This window comes from Myotis myotis, unplaced genomic scaffold, assembly GCF_014108235.1.
Source record: "Myotis myotis isolate mMyoMyo1 unplaced genomic scaffold, mMyoMyo1.p scaffold_m19_p_11, whole genome shotgun sequence".
Taxonomy (NCBI): domain Eukaryota; kingdom Metazoa; phylum Chordata; class Mammalia; order Chiroptera; family Vespertilionidae; genus Myotis; species Myotis myotis.
This window is the reverse complement of record NW_023416315.1, coordinates 75,832,886-75,848,591: the sequence shown is the minus strand read 5'-3', so window position 1 is coordinate 75,848,591 and position 15,706 is coordinate 75,832,886. Positions and strand designations below refer to the sequence as shown.

General features: G+C 38.5%; 1 protein-coding gene and 1 pseudogene across 1 annotated transcript in view; one reads left to right on the top strand and one right to left on the bottom strand.

The window, feature by feature from the left end:
* Window positions 1-15,706, top strand: part of FOXP2 (forkhead box P2) — a 691,137-nt gene that overhangs the window by 150,878 nt on the left and 524,553 nt on the right. The gene's annotated exons all lie outside the window — the stretch shown is intronic.
* On the bottom strand, window positions 7,087-8,047 carry LOC118665812 (annotated as a pseudogene).

Here is a 15,706-nt window from a genome sequence, read left to right as displayed (position 1 = left end):
TTAATTTTTAAATCCTTTGCCCTTTATCTTTCTTTCAGTCTTTTTTAGCTGGTCTCCCTTCCTTTGATATCCTCTTAAATGGTATTTCTTCTTAACATTGTATTTCATTGATTTTTTTTGTTTTATCTTTTGAGTTTTAAGTTTTCCTTTGTATGTAAGGACAACCTATTCTACTTATCTATACTGAATTAAAAAGAGAAGGCACTACTAAATCCTCCATATTAAATGAAAACAAACAACAACAATGTTTAGTCAAACTAATTGTGTGGATACTGAAAGACTTATGACACATTTTCTTCTCTTTTATTTTCTTTTGTTTTGGATTAAAGCCCAAATAATTGATGTGCTGATACAGAGCAAATCCAGTTCATTTTCTAATTTGCTAACTTTAAATGTATATAAAATATACTTTTGAGTCAAACATTTGTTGTAGTAGATCACAAGTAATTTTGCCTTTTATAAAATGTTTGGGATTAACTGGAGTATATTTATAATGTTATTATGAACACAGATGAAGGGCATAATAAAAAATAAGAGACTATGATGAAATTGTTTTTCTTCCACATCTTAGTTTATCTGTCCAAATATTCAGTAGATTTGGTTTAAAATATGCTAGATTTTTCATATTAATAGCCATCTATCTTGGAATTTAAGGATGATCTGAAGCAAATACATCAACCAAACTTTACTAAACTAGGTTGGTTCTGGTTTATGGGTCTGTCCTGGGTACCGAAGAAATAACTGAGACAGCGCTCTACTTAGTCACCTTCACAGAGGGAGAGAAGCAGATAAGTACTATAAGGACAACCAGAAGTGCATGAAATCTTAGATATATCATTTCTGCTTCCAGCAAGCAAGAGGTGTGTTGAGGGACATTCTACAATTGAAAGAGAGATCAGGTGACTTGCCTTAGTTCATACAGAGAAAATGGCAGAGTTAGGAATTGAATTCAGATTTACATTATAGATAATTTTCTTCACATTTATCTTATATATTTATTTATACATTCTGCTGATTACAATTCCTATTTACACTCAAGCTTAACTTTTGAGTTCATTCAATAGATAAAATATAATATTCTCAAACATTTTTTCATTGCTGCTTATGATAGCTTTATATTTATACAAATATATATTAAATTGTTATTTGTATGTTATATGAGACACATATTATTTATTATCTACCTCATCAATATTTTAAACAATAGTTCTGTTTTCATTAATTTTATTGAATAAATATTACTGAAGCTTATACTATTCTTAAAGCTAATTGATAGAGTTGTTTTTCCCTCTCAGATGATCATTTTAGAATTCTTATGGGCTTTTTTAGATAATCTTGTGGTATTTGTTGGATTCTTTCTGCCTACAGTTAGAGTAGTTTGCATTTATTCAGAAAGAAGGGGCTTTTTAAGTATATGTCAAATAGCTACAGGATTTTAGAGGTGCATATCAAATATAATCAAAATAACAAGGTATTTCCTGAGAAACAGTACACTTTAGAAATAATAATAGTATTTAATAGTATATTTTATATTAAGAAAATTTGAAGTTACCTTTTCCTAAGTAGTATTTTTAATCCAGTCTTTAAAAGTAGTTGTATTAATATTTATTTATTTATTTTATAGGAAGGGAGAGAGAAACATTGACGTGCAAGCAAAAACATAAATCGGCTGCCTCCTGCATGCCCCCCAGGGATCCAGCCTGCAACAAGGGCATGTGCCCTGACCAGGAATCAAGAGGCAACCCCTGGGTGCACAGGACAATGCCCAAACAACTGAGCCACACTAGCCAAGGCTAGTTTTTGTTATATTGTAAATAAAGGAATGAGATATTCTTTGCTAATTTGATAATTATAGACCATTAATTCCCTGTTAAAACAAACTGGAGATTTTTTAAAACTTCCTTTTGAAAACATGTCCCACTAAAGATATCTAGGCTGAAAATCTTAGAAATACAGGTTGGTATTCTGTGTATGTGTATGCATGTTTAAAATGAACTCTTAGTGCTCTTAGTGTATTGTGATTTATAGCTTTCATCAATCTATATAATTTACAAAATACGGTTTTGTAAGTCTCAATATCACCTGGGAGCTATTGTTAGACATACAAATGTTTGGGCCCCACCCCACACCTGTTGAATCTCACATTGTCCTATGTGTGGTCAGTAGCAATCTATGTTTCAATAAATTTTACAAGAAATTATGATGCAGCCACGTCCAAGTTCCACGAATTTATATGGCCTTCTTCTTGGATTAATACTATTTTACTTGTGGGTTTTTTTGTAATAAATGTTCTTAATATAGAGTATTTAAGTGGGCTGTAGTATTCAATAACACCTAAAGTTTGTAGGTCATATACCATTTAGTACTGATCACTGTAACAAAATACCATAGAGTTGGTTGCTAGACAACAGAAATATATTGTCATAGTTCTAGAGGCTGGAAGTCCAATATCAGGGTGCCAGCATACATAAGTTCTTGCTGATTTGCCTACTCACTGTATCATTACAAAATAGGGGCAGTGCGGGGAGGAAGAAAGGGAGAGAAAAAGAGGGAGAAAGGAACTCTGGCGTCTGTTCTTATAAGGGCACTTATCCCATCATGAGGGCCCCACCCTATGAAGTCATCTAAACTTAATTACCTCTTAAAAGCCTCATCTCTAAATTACCATCACATTGGGGATTAGGGGTTCAATATATGAAATTGGTTGAGGGCCACAATTTAGTCCATAGCAGTCCAATTTCTGGTAAAAAAACAAGAGATGATGCTAAAATAAAAAGACATCTGGAGTCTATTCCCTAGTCCTAATTCCTCCCCTAAGTAATAGTGCACTTCTTTAATTTTTCTTGCTATTTGAAATTATATTAAAAATGTAAGCTATAAGTGACCTAAGATTGTTGGGAAATTCAAATGTAATGAATTTGTGAAAGATGTATATAGACCACAGCATTGTATAATGGTAATTAAAGATTATTATTTTTTTGATCAGTATATTTTGATTTTAAGTCAGCTGCCTATAATCAATAACTAAGCCCATCTATGTAATGAACCATATGATATCCAAATACTGTACTATTTGGAATAACTAGGTCACTGGCAGTCATGAGGGAAAATTGAATTTGATCATAGAAATTATCCAGACTATATTCTACCTGATACAGAAACCAACTCTAGAGAAAACTAACCTTAGCTTGAATGTCATCAGTCCCTGTATCATTCATGGTATTCCATAGTAACAGAACCAGTAGAGAGAGAGAGAGAGAGAGAGAGAGAGAGAGAGAGAGAGTGTGTGTGTGTGTGTGTGTGTGTGTGTGTGTGTGTGGAGACCTTTGGAGGATCTGATGTTGAAGCTCAAGTCTGAAGATAGTTTGGAGGCAGAATTCCCTCTTCCTCGGGAGATCTCTCCCTTTTCTTGTAAGGCTTTCAACACACTGAATGAGGCCCCTTCACATTCAGGAGGGTAATTTGCTCTACTCAAATGTTAATCCCATCTAAATATCCATCCTCCATGATGACATGTACACTGGTGTTTGACCAAAGATCTGGGTACCATGCCCTAGCAGATTTGACACATAAAATTAACCTTCACATCATCCTTAATATTTAGGGTCAATTTACATAGAAAATATTATGTAAATCTAATTTTGAAATGATGTGAACACAATACATAATAAATTGATATATATGTAAAGTAATGAATGAATAAATAGAAAAATGTGGGTCAATACCAGGTGCATTACCTTTACTTATTCCTTAATAAATAAAGGTTCAATTCCCTCTCAACTTTGTGGACATTTTAGAACTGTAGCAGCTAACAGAAGTGTGTGTAGAGCACATTGATTCAAAGACATAGTGATGAGTCCTAGCTGGTTTGGCTCAGTGGATAGAGCATTGGCCTGTAGACTGAAGGGTCCTGGGTTCCATTTTGGTCAAGGGCACATGTCCGAGTTGGGGGCTTGCTCTCCAGTAGGGAGCTTTCAGGAGGCAGCTGATCAATGATTCTCATCATTGATATTTCTAACTCTCCCTCTTCCTGCCTCTCTGAAATCAATAAAAGATATATTTAAAAATCAAACAAACAGACAAAACAAAACAAAAAAAATCCAAATACATAGTGATGAGTCACAGAGCTCTTGGTTTGGCCTTAGCTGGTATAGTTATCACATCAAGCAAAATCCATAAACTGAAGAAGGGTAGCTACTATATTGAATGTATGAATTGAGATCGAACAAGGATTTTGGCACAGTGCTCTGAGTATAGCAAGATGAAATTGAATAGGATGAATATAAAATCTTGTCTTAAGTTTTAAAAAGTTGCACAAGTGTGGACGAAGACTTAGAAAATACATCAACTCAAAATACCAGAGAAGGTTATAGGAAATGCTAAAACAGATTGTACATTCAACACAGCTGTTGTCTAATATGGGATAAAAGATAAATATCAAAGATGGCCTTAACTAAGGCAATATAGAGGATATGTCCTTCAAATCATATTCTGTCTTATATTATAACTAATAGGTTGAAATTAATTATATATATATATCCTATCTAATAAAAGAGAAACATGGTAATTGGCGTACGACCGTGACCCTTCCCATTGGCTAATCAAGGTGATATGCAAATTAACTGCCAGCCAAGATGGCAGCTGGCAGCCAGGCAGCTTGAAACTAGCATGAGACTTGCTTGCTTCAGTGAGGGAGGACTCCAACGTTCCCCGCCTGCCACTGCAGGCCTCTGAGCTGACAGTTTGAAACATAGTTACAAAAATAGAAGCTAAACAAAACCCCAGAAACCAGCTTTCAGCTAGCCAGGATCTCAGACCTGGAGTTGATACAGAGTTTCGATTGTAGAACCTAAACAAACCAGATACCTGCTTTCAGGAGCGGAGGCCTAAGAGCTGGAGCCTCAGAGCTAAAGCTGGCTCAGAATAAAAAAAAAAAGAAAAGAAGGAGCAGTTGGGAGCTTCAGTCCCAGCCTGAAAACAGCCCTCAGCCCCACACCCAGGCTGGCCAGGCACCTCAGTGGGGACCCCCACCCTGATCCAGGACACCCTTCAGGGCAAACCAGCCAGCCCCCACCCATGCACCAGGCCTCTATTCTATATAGTAAAAGGGTAATATGCCTCCCAGCATCGGGATCAGCGGAGCCGCAAGGCCTCCCGGCACTGGGATTAGCATGACAGGGGGCAGCGCCAAAACCCCCTGATTGCCCTGCGGCTCTGTGTGTGACAGGGGCGGGGCCACAACCTCCCTATCGGCCCTGCTCTGTTCGTGACAGAGGAAGGCGCTCCAACCCCCCCCCCCCCCACAGGCCCTGCTCTGTGTGTGACGGGGTAGAGCAATAACCTCCCCATCGGCCCTGCCTTGAGTGTGAGAGTGGGGGCGCCCCAACCCCCTGATCATCCCTGCTTTGTGCGTGACAGGAGGGAGCCCCCCAACCCCCTGATGGGCCCAGCTCTGTGCATGACAGGGGGGAGCTCCCCAACCCCCTGATGGGCCCTGCTCTGTGCGTGATAGTGGGTGGCGCCGCAACCTCCCCATCGATCCTGCCTTGAGTGTGACAGGGGGTGATGCCCCAACCCCCCAATCGGCCCTACCCTTAGCATGACTGAGGGTGGCATCGCAACCTCCCAATCCACCCTGCTCTGTGCATGACAGGGGGCAGCACCCCAATTCCCCAATCGGCCCTGCTCTGAGCCCAACCAGAGGCTGCACCTAGGGATTAGGCCTGCCCTCTGCCACCCGGGAGCAGGCCTAAGCCAGCAGGTCGTTATCTCCCGAGGGGTCCCAGACTGCGAGAGGGCACAGGCTGGGCGGAGGGACCCCTCTTCCCCCCCCCAAGTGCACAAATTTTTGTGCACCGGGCCTCTAGTATATATATATACATATATATATTTTGTTTGTTTTGTTTTGTTTTTGTTTTTTTTTTACTTTGGATTATAAATTTTATTCTCTAGTTAGTCCCATACTCACAAAATCAACCCTCAATTAATGTTAGATCAATTGGCTTAAAAGTAAACATCACTAAATAGCTTTAGGAACAAAACTTTCAAGTGATATTCTGTAACGAAAAGCTAATTGATAAGATAGCAGAAGTGTAGTAAGGCAAATGATTTATTAAGGGAGAGGTTTCTGCCAGAGTATGACCTGAAGAATCCAGATCAATTTATAACTACAATTTTTTTAAAACAATTTCTGCATGTTTTGATCCTGACACAGATATAATATTTGAAGACTTAGAAAATACATCAACTCAAAATACCAGAGAAGGTTATAGGAATTGCTAAAACAGATTGTACATTCAACACAGCTGTTGTCTCGAGTAATTTATTCAGTCATTCTGAGCCTCCTATATTGTCCACTGTAGGGGTTATGATTGGCGAACACATTGTACTGAGATGTCTGAGGATTTTCATATGGTGATTAGAAGGACAGGAAACATTGTCAAATGAACACAATATTTATTAAATCTTGATCTTTTGCAGAAATGACATTTATAGATCTCACACAACTTCTGTAAAACAATCAGATGTGGAACTATTTAGCTAATAGTAGTATTGATTGGTGTGTCATTTCTATTTGCTGGTACAGAGTAGGAATTTCAAAGTTGATGTTATTTGACCAAGAACTGTGAAGCAATGTTATATTTTAGCTCCACATTCCTTTGACTTTATTTAAATGATCTAATTTAAAGGTTATGTATCTTATATTTTTCTTTTAATTTGTTCTTTTAATTTTTTAAAATTTGTTCTTTTGTTTGTTTTAACATTTCTTCCCCCAATGCTTTCACTTTATCCTTCTATTTATACATTCTCCTGCTCCCATATTTGGAGGCAGACCATGATGCAAGCTCAGCCATCCTGCTCAGAGTCCTTTTCCGCATCATTTTCCCTTTGCTCATCCCCCACATCCACTCACCTCAACTCCGGTTCCCTGTCCAGTTGTTCTCAGGGGTAAGAGAGCAGAACAGATAGAAGACTGAGCTGACTCCCACCCCCTCACCCCAACTACAAGAGAGCAAGCCTGGATAGAAAGGATGCAAATTCCAGTGAGAGATGGGGGCCTGTTTCCAAGGCACGGGGGCCATCTTCTCAACATGGCCACTGGTTGGTTCCGATTTGGGTCATGTGCTGCCCTGGATCTGGGTTTGCTGTGCCTCCAGCTGACTGAGGAGGAGGGGAATGTGAGGGCGCTGCTGGGGGTCCACAGGCAGCTTGGAGGCCATGGCTGCCACATTGACAAAGAATGCCTGGGGCTTTGCAGGATGCTGAGTTGGTTCTGCACAGCAAGGGCCACACCGTCACCCTTCTGGATCACTGTCATAAGGGCCTTCCCCAACAGCACCGCATATACCACACAGCCTAGGGACCAGACACCAGTCTGCTCATCGATGACACAGTGCTCTGCATGGAGAAGAGCTCTGGCCGGGGAGAAGATGGTGCATCGCTGGGCTGCCCAGTCCTATAGGGCCAGAGCCTGGAGGGAGCCCTCCACATGGCATGGGTGCATGCTTGATTCATGGAACCCAAGTGCATTAAAACTGGTGGCCCCTCATCTCCAAGCAAGATGCTGGTGTGCTGTAGGTCCTGGAGGGCTTGCCCCTAGGCATGAATGACCTCAAGGCCTCTGCAGATACCCAGCAGCAGCTAAAGGATTTGATCTTCAGTCAAGAAGTTTCCTTTGTGTTTCAGCCTTTCTATCTCCTTATATAGCGTACCTCCTGGAAGAGGGGTACTAGCAGCCAGGCCTCCTGTGTAATGCTCTGCTCCCTCAGACAGTAATCCACAAGGCAAACGATGCTGGGGTGATGGAAGAAGCCATGCCTGTCTACTTCTTATTGGGCCTCCTCCCCAGTCCTGCCCTCCTCCCCATTCCTGCCCTCCTCCCCATTCCTGCCCTCCTCCACATCCTGTCCTCCTCCCCAGTCCTGCCCTCCTCCCTAGTCCTGCCCTCCTCCCTAGTCCTGCCCTCCTCCAGTTTCTGGATAAAGAGGTTGCACTTAGTGTCAATGAAGACAGTTCCCCAACGATAGACACACAATGTGTGGCCCATAAAGTCTCAGTTATCCTCCTCCAGGTCAGTCAGAAGCTGCCAAGGGATTGCCCAGTTTGAGTTGGCTCTTCCCGCTAATGTGCTAGGGGCCCAGCGGCTCATGCTGCCTTGGCCTAGAGGTTAATTTGATCTTTTAAATCACTGTTTTTCTCGACCTTACTACTTAAAATGTGTTTTCCAATTACTGATCATTTCAAAGAAGTGTCCTTCATAAGTAATAGGTAACCTCATTGAAGAAATTTGAAATGAAACATACAAACTTTGAATTTATACTTTTACTGATGTATTATTTCTTAATTAGTTACACCTTACCTAGTTTATAAAAGAATTTTAGTTCTTTACTGCTGCATATATACTGTCTAGGGATTTACTTTTATTAAAGGCATTTCTGGACCATATGCTGATAATACAGTTCTAGAGTCACTGTAAAGATTGCAACCATATTAAGTTTCAGTTTAATAAAAAATGACCTGAATACTGTATCCAGCACTCACCTTCTATAGTTAAGCAATAGCTGAATATTCCATAAGGAGCAAGAACATGGAAATAGGGCAATTAACTTGTTATAAACATGAAACTGTACTTGAGAGTACTCCAAAGCAGTCAGATATTTGGGCCCAAATGCCTTGCCAGTTCCGAGTCAAAGAATTTCAAGGAATTTAGTTACAATTAAACTTTGAAAGAAAGGGAACATCTTCCCTGAGAACTGTTCTACCTTTCTATCCATCTATCTATCTTTATTATAATCTATCTATCTATCTATCTATCTATCTATCTATCTATCATCATCATCATCTATCTATCATCTATCTATCTTCTATCTCATCTATCTATCTATCTATCTATCTATCTATCTATCTATCTATCTATCTATCTATCTATCTATCTATCATCTATCTATCTATCTATCTATCTATCTATCTATCTATCTATCTATCTATATCTATCATCTATCTATCTATCATCTATCTATCTATCTCATCTATCATCTATCTATCTCATTTTTCAAACATCTCCCATTTTGAGCAATTCAGTTTTCAGCCAAGTTGTTCACAGGAAAAATGTCTCCATTGTCAAACCAAGCTTTGGTTTTTGATCTGACAACACTTTCATGCTGATATCTCCCCATGACAAAAAAGCATCTTTCAGGCAACAAACAAAGGAGAGAATGCTTCTGTTGCTTGTGAAATCAAGGGTTAGCACAATTTTAAAACATAAAGAGGCCATCAAGAGTGCTAATGTTGCTAAGGGTGTGAAAGAAACAATGATCACAGGCAATTGAAGAGGGAGGAAAACTGTTGTTGATTTTGATAAACGGAAAGCAGTTAGCCAGTGACAGCATTTAGGACAGTGGTTCTCAACCTTCTTAATGCCACCACCCTTTAATACAGCTCCTCATGTTGTGGTGACCCCCAACCATAAAGTTATTTTCGTTGCTACTTCATAACTAATTTTGCTACTTTTATGGAATCGTAATGTAAATATCTGATATGCAGGGTGTATTTTCATTGTTACAAACTGAACATAATTGAAGCATAGTGATTAATCACAAAAACAATATGTAATTATATATTCAATATGTGTTTTTCCGATGGTCTTAGGCAACCCCTATGAAAGGGTTGTTTGACCCCCAAAGGGGTCGCGGCCCACAGGTTGAGAACCGCTGATTTAGGAGCCAGTGATATAGGAACAAGCAATGATACCACATGCCAACCTGAAAGACACCCTGGGACCCAGTGCTTATAGTGATTCCTTTAAGGTCAGTAGGGGGTGGTTTTAAGTAAAGACGTGTTTGTTTATAGACCAAACAGTACATTAGACATGTACTGTATATAGGAAAGGTTAAAACAGGTAAAGGATTAATTCAATTTACATTATTTCTAATGGGAAAAAAATGATTTGTTTTTGAACAAATCACTTTTTGAACAGCCTTCCAGAATGAATTAAGTCTGAGAACCAAAGTTCCACCATATTTTTTGTTTCCTTCTTTCCTCTGCTTCCCTCATCTTCATCTCTCCTTCTTTCTTTCCCTCTCTCTTTCTCTCTCTCTCTCTCTCTCTCTCTCTCTCTCTCTCTCTCTCTCTCTCTCTCTCCCTCCCTCTCTCTTCTTTAAGAAGTATTTATTTACTTTCTTATTCATGCAAGACACTGGGCTAACATTTGCACCATGTAGCACAGGGTTCTAAGACATGAATTCAAAAATACCATTACCTGTTTCACATCTATTAAATCAGCCATATAATTTTTCAAAAGAGACAGTTTATCACATCTGCACATACTACATCTGATTTTAACATTTCTTTATATTTTATTTGTCACCTTTTATTATCCCTTATTTTTTTTTAAAGTTAAGACTTTATTTTTTTGTGTCAGTTTTCTGTTCACTGCAAAACTGAGGACAAGGTACAGAGATTTTATGCATACTTCTTTCTTTAAAAAATATATTTTATTGATTTTTTACAGAGAGGAAGGGAGAGGGATAGAGAGTTAGAAACATCGATGAGAGAGAAACATCGGTCAGCTGCCTCCTGCACACCCCCTACTGGGCATGTGCCCACAACCAAGGTACATGCCCTTGACCAGAATCGAACCTGAGACCCTTGAGTCTGCAGGCCGACGCTCTATCCACTGAGCCAAACCGGTTACAGCTTTCTGCATACTTCTTGCCCCCACACATGCATAGCCTCTACCATCATCATCTCCCACCAGAGTTACAATAAATTATAACACTTGTTAAAATTGATGAACCTACATAGGTAAGGTTATAATCACCCAAAGTTCATAGCTTACATTAAGGTGCGCTTTTGATGCTGTACATCCTATGGGTTGGAATAGATGTATAATGACATGTACAATATCTATCATTGTGGTATTATGCAGAGTAATTTCAATGCCCTAAAAATCCTCTGTAATCATGCCATCATAGGGTTTTACATACCTCTGTTACTGACACTGTGCTGTATTGTAAATAGTTCCTTAAATGTTCATGTTAAAAACAATTCAGAGTATATAAAGACAATTTAAACTTTAAAAAATTACTTCTTTCCATCCCTCAATCTCATTCCCCAGTGTATCTGTTGTCTGCAACTTATTAACTACATGGTTTAGGGTAAGTTGTTTATTGTCTCTAAACCTCATTTCCTCTCCCTCCCTTTTTAACATGGGATAATATCTCATAAAACTGCTCTGAGAATTGAAAAATAAGCACTTTACTCATGGTCATCCGATTTTTACCAATTTACTTCTTTATAACTATGTTTTCAGATACACTCCATTATTCTGGAAATTTGTGTACAGGAAAGCACAGAGCTAAAGAATCTTCCTTTTTGTTCCTTTCCTTGAGTGTTACTCCAGGTTTCATGTGACACGTTAGAAATAGAATTATTCAGTCACATTCTCTACCCTGAAGGAACTTAGTCATATATTACTTATTGCTTGGCACTTTCAAAACAGAGTGAAAATTATTTTATAACAAAGTGAATATATGGAGACATATTTCCAAAATTCAGGAAAAATTGTGAGTGATTTTTAAATATCTGAAATCCTCTCCTTGCTCTATTTTGATCTTCATAACTCACACTGAGGATTCTATACCTTATTTTTGCTCTGTAAGTCTTGCAATTGCCTTGGGCAAAAGGCAATAACATTCTGATCTGGGATTTAACTCCGGAGAAAAGATCCTTTCAGTAATTTCTTTTGCAAACACAACCAACAGTAAACTCTAAGTTATTTAAGATGTAGAGACTTTGAGGATTATTTAGGGACTTTGCTACGTCTGACTTAACTCCCTCATGCTGCTTCCCTTTGGCCATTTCATGATGCGTTATAAGCTATATGAAACAGGAAAAGGGTAAAATTCAGATTACTTAGCTACTGGCAAGCAGTCTTGGAAGATTGATAGGCAAGAAGGTTCTATGTGATGGGTTGAATGGGATACATTTTCTACCACCCAAAATAATAAAAATTTCACTATATGCTATTCTTGTGTACATGAAACTATTTCATAAATTATACCCCTTAAAATATAGAGAGCAACCCTTGTTTGGAAAAATAAAATTACATACAAAAATTTTGAATGTATGTTCCGATCAGAGGAAATAATGCTCTGGACTAATAGAAACATGGTGCTTCATTGAATTGTTACTATTGGCTAGTATAGAGTAAGATAATATGTTTCAATTATAATGGTCCATATTAATTAATCCTATGGCAAGTAATGGTTTGTCTTCTTATCTAGCAATAAAAGATATTTAGAAAGCTTGTCAACTTTGGTTCCTGGGTTCTTCAAGTGATTAATGGTACAATTTATTTAATCATGAATTATATTTTTCCTATTTCTTATTTACTAATACAGCATACAAATGTTTACAAATAAAAGATTTATTTAAAATACATGTAATATTAATGGACTATAGTAAAAATGTCATAATTTGTAAACTCAATGCATTGTTAAGGATTTTTAAAAATGGTATGTTATCATTTCAACTTTATTAATATTTATAGATTGGCGATCTCTAGACTGAGGACCATGTACTGAGTATTATTAAATTGGCATCACAGGTTGAGTTTCCTGTGAAGTAGGTTCTGAAATTGGGATTAGCATACAGTACCATGATAAGGGAGTGTTCAGGAATCAAAACTTTTGGGAAGGAAAGGAAAGAAGCAGAACTGGGAGGAGGGATGTAGTTTCCATGAAGGCATCATGCGTCTCCTGGGGGCTTCTGAGGCTGGATGGCCTTTCAGATTGTCCCTCATTCAGGCAACGGGCCGGCCTTCATGCCCCTGCACTGATCCTCGGATGACGGCCGATCCAGGAAGTCTTTCTTCAGCTGAGGCAATAGCTGGGGAAATAAGTCCTTCGTCTGGGCAACACTTCACTTTGCTTTCTACACTGAGAAGAGGTTAGAACCCGAGTGCTTGATACAGTTAAGTAAGAAGACTCTCCCTGCCCTGGTCTAAGCCTCCAGGACAGGGGTGGGCAACCTTTTTGTGAGTGCGTGCCAAAACCAGCAAAATCTCTGACTCAAAATTCTTCTGGGTGCCAACCCTAATTTTTCGAGAACATGTTACGCCTACTTGATATCTCTTCAGGTGTACATACGTGAAGAAGCTTGAAGAAATAATAAAATTCATTCGAGCGACAAAAACAGTATATGATGATGAAAAATACATTTATTTTTTAGTGTATACATGTACACTGATAGTCCAACAGAAAGTTTTATGACTCTGTTTGATATTATCAGTGGGACTTTTGCTGCTGCATCACTGATGACAGAGATTTTCCACCAGGTTTCTATTTCGTGACCTTCAGAGATATGCACGCGCTACTACTTTCATCCGTCAGGCTACTCCTATTACGAGACTTAACAAAATTCATCACTGAGAACAAAGATTCACAAGCGTATGTGGATGAAACCAAAACACTGGTCGGATCTAGGAAGGCAGGGAGGGTTAAGGCAGAGGCATAGAAATTGCTCTTCCCCTCTCTCGTCAATCCATGTCTATGGTCTTTAAGATAACTTGTTATGTAAAATTATTTATTTATCTAAGATGCACCTACACTGAATTTGTCTGAAAAATAAAAAAGTCGATATTAAGATAAAAATTTTAAATGGAAGATTATAAGAAAGGGTTTCGCGTGCCAGCAAAAGTTTCTGGCGTGCCATGTTTGGCACGCGTGCCAGGGATTGCCCACCCCTGCTCTAGGACTACATCTCTCTAGGACTACATCTCTCTAGGACTACAATTTGAGCCAGTTGCTGCTGTTGCCCTCTTCCGATTCATACTCTGTATGACCAACAAAGCAAGCTTTTTAAGATGAAAATCAGTAGGGAGGGTGAGGGCATGTGTGCATGGGGGGGAGGGGGAGAGGGACGGGCCTGGGAGAGGTCAATGGGGAAAAGGGAGACATATGTAATACTTTAAACAATAAAGAATTTTTTTTAGAAAGTAAATCAGAGAGTGTCACTGCTCTGCCTAAATTATTCCAATGTCTTCCAGTTGGAGGCAGGATAAAATCCAAAGTAATTAACTGTGGCTTCTAGGCTCGGTCTGATCTTACTCTTACCTATTTCTGCAACATTATCTTGTGCCACTTTAACCCTCCTCACACATTATGTTTCTTACAAACTGGCCCTTTGATCTCAAACATGCCAAGTTGTCCTTCAGTTGAGGGCATTTGTACTCCGTTTCCTCAGGCAGGCAGGCAGGCCTCTTCATTTTTCATGTGATTGTTGCCTCATTCTTTAGATCAAGTCCCCATCGAGACCAGTATACCTTGTTTACTGTACACCTCAAATAGTTTTTCTCTGTCACGTCATTACAGTTTTCTTCCTGGCCCTCCTTACCAGCTGTAATTATCTTGTTTATGCCTCTGTTCTCTGTCTTCCTCTGCTGGAATGAGACTCCTTGAGTTACTTTCCCACTCGATACCCCTTTTTGTGATATGCCCTTGATAGATTTTACTACTTGCTACTGAATGAAGGTCCTGACCTATCCTACATGGTCCACCTGTTTTGACTTATTTTTCTAATTACTGATTTTTTTAGGTAGAATTCACATACCCTTGAGTTAACATCTTAAAGTGTACAATTCAGTATTATTTTACTGTTTTCACACGCTATCAAACCATAGAACATTTTCATCATCTCAGAAAGACAAACACCTTATACAATTTGAAGGCTCTTATCACCGTCCCCTCTGCCCAGCTCTTGGAAACCACCTTTCTACTTTTTGTTTCTATGGCTTTCCCTACTCTGTACATCTCGTATACAGCATCATACACTATGTAACTTTTATATCTAGTTTTTTGTTGTTGTGTTTTTACTTAGTATAATGTTTTCAAAGTTCATCCATGTTATAGCATGTATCAGTATGTCTTTACTTTTTAGGGCTATCATGCCACTGTATAGATAAGCCACATTTGTATATCCATTTAGTAATTCATGGGTTTTTGGATTATTTCCACTTTTGAGCTATTTAGATAATGCTGCAGTGAGCACTCATGTTTTTATTTGGACATATGTTTTCAATTCTCTGACTTAACACCTTGTATTCATACAGTAACACCATATGTAAATTTCCAGGAACTGACAAACTGTTTTCTAAAGGGGACACACCATTTTACAATCCCACCAGAAATGTAGGAGGATTTCACTAGTATAGTCTGTCTTTTTAACTTTAGCCACCTTAGCGGGTATGAAGTAGTATTGCATTGTGTTTAAATTTTGTATTTCCCTAATGACCAAAGATGTTGGCATCTTTTACTGTGCTAACTGACCATTTCTTCTCAGAAGAAATATCTTCTCAAAACTCTTGCTCATTTAAAAAAATGTGTTATATGTATTTTTATTGTTGAGTTGTAAGAATTCTTTATATGTTCTGGGTACTAGTCTCATCAGATATAATTTGCAATTATTTTTTCCATTTCTGTGGGTTATCTTTTTAGTTGCTTTATCACGTCCCTTGAAGCACAAAATTTAAAATTTTTACTAAATCCAGTGTATTTCTTTTTTATGTCATATGGTTTTTATGCCAAATCTAATAAATCATTGCATAATTGGAGGCCACAAAAGATTACTCCTATGTGTTCTTCAAAGAATTTTATAGTTTTATCTCTTACATTTAGATATATGATTCAATTTGATTTAATTTTTACCT